The following is a 4763-nucleotide window of genomic DNA, read 5'->3' on the forward strand; positions in this document are numbered from 1 at the left end:
CCCTTTTCTGTCCTTTGAGCTCCCCACCGGGTGTTTAAACAAATAGTCAGCAGCGTTCCCCGGGTCTGCCCGATACACCAAAACCACATAATTCTCCTGCACAGCAAGGAGCCATTTCTCAATCCGGGCCCAAGGTTTTGCCGATACCTCAGTCATAATGGGAAGAAGGGCATTTGTGGTCAGTGACTACCATCACAGGTTTACCGAATATATATATACAGATGATAGTGAAGACAGCCCCACAACATGGCCAATGCCTCCTGTTCTATCTGGAAGTACCACTGCTGCGTCATGGACAAAGCCCTGCTGGCATTTGCCATCAGCTGGACTTCCCCCATTCCGATTGTACTACGGGAGAACCGCCCCCAGGCCAAATGGGCTAGCGTCCCAAATGATTTCTGTGTGCAAGCTGGGATAAAAAAAATAATTAAAGTACACTCAGCTGAAGAAGTTCTGAAACTGGATCAATAGAGTCCCTTATGAGTTGTATAAGTTGTTACATATCTTGAATCTTGATGCAGAACCAGCTGATGGTACCCAGCCCTCAGATCCAATTTTGAGAAAAACGTAGCATCCTGCACTGCAGCCACAATGTCATTGATGGTAGGTGTGAAATGGTGCTCTCTTTTTATTGCATTAGGGAGGCGCATATCCACGCATATGCGGACTGACTCAGGCTACTTAGGTTTGCGGGCAATAACAATCGGAGAGACCCACGGGGTGGGCCCATCCAGGGGTTCAATGTTTTCCAGTTGGACGAGATTTTGAAGTTCCTGCTCAACCTGCTCATGCAGATGAAACGGTACCCGCCTGTGCTAAAGGATCCTGGGCACACGGAAACAGAGACACTGATGCAGGTTGTTCACTCTCTGGTTCCCACTTGTGCACTGCCCTGCCATCTTTATTCACTTGGCATGATGATGTAACCCATCATCGTCAAGCAAAAAAATAGAATTAGTCTACTCTATAAAAACTGGTGCTCTCCAATTCATGAACGTACATCAAAATTATTACAATAAATCTTCACAACAAAATTATAATTTGCTTAAAGGAAATGTTTATTCACATCCCTTTATATTTCCTTTATCGAATATTGTTATTTCATATTCAATGAGGCCAGGCTAAAATTGGCTAGGATTTCATGTACAGTTGCCAATGCATTTCGGTTGAAAAACCTTCATCAGGGCAGTACATGATACATTCATTCTCAAATGCCCAACATTTTTGCTTTTTAACTAATTGATAGCATAAAGTAAATAACCACATATAGATTTAGAATATACATGCAAACACATACCGGTTCAGTGTGCATCAATGTGTCCCAACATGTTGATATAAAAGTAAAAAAAGAGAGAGAAGACTTTGTGTCAGTGACTATGCATTCATATATTCAGCGGTATGAAAAATCAATCAGGGAAATGGATTATACCTTCTGTTTCTTATTCCTCTTCAACTGGCGTTGGGAGCGACTAGCTGCAATTTGTGCTCCTGTTAATGCCACGAAAATACTGATCAATAGCTGGCAATTGTTTAGCAAGTATGCGAGGAATGGTGAGGAGAGTTCTTACCTTACTCAGCAAAGAACGCTGTGTTAATGGCAGACGCATTTGGACGAGCGCGAATGCCTGCAAGTGTATTTAAATGTTGCCATGGTGACCTTGAGGCGTCGCACTGCAGCACGTACGCCTTGGGTCCCACCTCCGTGAGTTCACGGAAGGCGGGACTGTCACCATGGCAGCAGATCAACAGTCAAAAGTGAAACTAAAAGAATTTGAGCCACGCTCGTAAGCGGCGGTTCATCGGTTTCACTAGGCTTCATTGGATCAAGAGCAATTGGAAGGTACTGTTGAGTGTTCTGTCTGAAACAAAAAAATATTAGACACTAAGGTGGACGTCGCTACGGAACGGCTTGAGAATGTGTGAAATTTACTTAATCATCCTAATGGGCGTGTAATGAACGGCGTTAGGATGTGTTAATTCACTTGTTCAAATTACCATACACTACGCCGCGAAAAATATGTTTCCTTTAGGCAAATTATAATTTTGTTGTGAAGATTTATTACAATAATTTCGTTTAAGAATTGGAGCATTCCATAGTGCAGCCCTGCTCAGGGCCAGCTGAGAGCACCAGTTTTAATAGAGTAGACTAACTCTATTCTTTTGCTTGTTGATATTCGGTCCTTATGCCACAGGACCTCTTTACAACTGGTAGCCCCAGGACAAAGCTTTACTAATCAAGATAAAAGACTAGTGAATTAACATAAGCTACAAAGTAGTGCCCACCATCACCTCTCATTCTTGTAACCCGTCATCGTGCCTTACAACACACACGTGCCAGAGATTGCAGACTTGGAATGGGCTGTTTCTTCTCTGGGCATGGACTCGTGGCTGTGAGTCAAGAAAAAGGAAAACACACCCACTCACGTTGCACACGAAAAGAATATTTGGGGGGTTTCTCTCACCCCTCATGAAGCAGGTTTCCCTCTGGCTGACCCAGGGATCACCCACAGAAAGACTGGGGTGGGGACTCTATGAGATCCCCTTAATCCCCCTGAAGAGGGTGGTCGCATCAAGGAGGAGAGGCTCCCCTTTCTCCTAGAATCCTTTATTTAGTGCAAACAGGCCGCAGTGTGTTACCAAATGGGGTTCAAGCCACTGAGCTAATGCTTCTCCATCCCACTCCCTCTCTGAGGGCGGGTGTCTCTGGAGAGCCACATTTAGCATTTTTTGTTTTTCTAAAGCGCTCACACAGCCTGCAGGCATCGATGAATTGTTTTTTTGTCTTAGTTGCGCGCTTAAATACCCATAGGTTTCTAAGAGCGGACTCGGGGATCGAACCTGTGTTGCTCCGTGTCGTTCTGCTTCCAAGGCGAACACGTTGCCCCTGAGCTATCCTCCCAGTTCTTAAAGCCGTGCCCAAGACTGATCTCACCCATATGAGCTGTTGCAGACACTTCACTCCCTTCTCTGCTCTGCCTGTGTTGTCCACCAGGTGGCGACTGTCCAAGGCTGCTTCAGTAGAAGAATCAAGCAAGCTCCCACAGCACCTATTTCCGTTCCAATTTATAAAGCGTCCGATCAGCGCAAGCGGCGTCTCGGCACTAGCCTCAGGTGGCGAGTCTGCATGCAGTTTCCCTGGGAAAGCCAAGTATTCAAGTGGCATGAAACAGAGAAGCAGAAACAATCCAAGTGCTTGAACATTAAAATGCCAAGGTTCAGGCTGAACTCCCTACTAAGCAGCAAATCCAACATGAAGGCATACACTGAAACCTCATAAAACATATCCTCACAATTCACAAGGACAAAATGAATCTCAGCACGTATTTATTTATTTATTTATTGTGCATGCGTAAGGCGCTTATACATCAAGAAATTGTGTTTGAAAGCGCCCACAGGGCAACAGGGAGGGAACATGGCAAAGAAAGTCTAATGACACTGATGAAGAAAGACATAGGCGGTCCTACTGGGCCTTGTGAGCATTCAGACCGTGCAAGTGCACGAGGGTGTGTCGTTACAGTGTACCCCGACAGCAAAACAGCACACACATAAAACATACAATACATTCTAAAACTAAAGCAAAGCAAGCACGTGAATACAAACAATGTCCACCTTGTGTGACACGCCCACACCCACACCTCATATTAAATGGCCTCAAAGTATAACCTTCAGTCACACCTTACAAGAAAAGACATCAAAATGTATGCCCACAATTCCCAAATGAGGACCCCACCACAGCATATACCTTTGCTAACATCTTCATACCACACACCACAAGATAACCATCGCACAGGCAACATCGGCACAGAACCTAAGCACACAATACTATGAACGCAGCAACACATTCACACAGAGGGAGAGTTAAGACCTCAGATATGTTTATGCCATCCCTGCTTTTATTTTATATTATATGAAGACAGGGACGTCATTTCTCCAAAATGCCAAAGATAGCGGAAGTGACATCACACGACCCTTGACCTCTGATGACATCACAGGAAGTGATAGGCCGAAATTGCTCAGTGGACAATCCACTGAGCTTGGAGACACCTATTTTGTAGTGAATACTACTTCAAAGTTGGTGTTATAAATAGGTCAAATTCGTGGTAGTGGTTATGCAGTCCATCAACAATTTCATTTGACCCCACCCCGAAGTGATATCAAAGAAGCGATGGAACACAGCCTTTCACCCCTTGATTGAACAGGAAGTGGCACCCCATAGCATTTTTCCTAAGTATACTACGAAAATATGGTTACGATATCATGGTAATGTGATGTACATTTCGTATAAGAATGGATCACCATATGTATCGATAATACCAGTGTGTATAGGCTCATATTACCAAATTACTGTGAATGCAAGCAGACGTCCACGGCCAAACGATAATGATGTGTTATTATATGGCACTTACGCTTAAGCGCGTTATATATAGAACACATATACATACAATATCACCCAACCTGTGTTGGTACTCATTTATCGACCTTAGAAGGATGAAAGGCTGAGTTGAGGTGTTTAAGAACAGACTAAATCAGTGACTCACCCCTGAAGTGTGCCTGAAATGAACCTTTAATGAGTCTAGCATGGACAGCAGAACAAGCCCTCATACATTGAGCTGCCCCGCAGGTTGCAGATCTCGTGCCGAGGGCACAAACAGCCGAGCGTGTGTGGGCTCTGGGAGCGGGGGATTCAGCAGGGAAAGATTGAGGGGCATCGGCAGAGCAGTGTGTGGGCACCAGCTGCGGTCACGGAATAGCAGGAGGTGCTG

The 4763-nt window shown here is 44.8% G+C and overlaps 1 long non-coding RNA gene across 1 annotated transcript; it reads right to left on the bottom strand.

The window, feature by feature from the left end:
* Positions 1–1076: 1076 nt before the first annotated feature.
* Positions 1077–1648, bottom strand: LOC138579450 (uncharacterized). The gene is made up of 3 exons (XR_011304009.1): positions 1569–1648; positions 1430–1488; positions 1077–1235 (listed from the first exon to the last, which is right to left on the bottom strand). It is a non-coding gene; the product is annotated as an uncharacterized lncRNA (long non-coding RNA).
* Positions 1649–4763: the final 3115 nt, after the last annotated feature.

This window comes from Ambystoma mexicanum, chromosome 3p (assembly GCF_040938575.1).
Source record: "Ambystoma mexicanum isolate Mex_15411 chromosome 3p, UKY_AmexF1_1, whole genome shotgun sequence".
NCBI lineage: Eukaryota > Metazoa > Chordata > Amphibia > Caudata > Ambystomatidae > Ambystoma > Ambystoma mexicanum.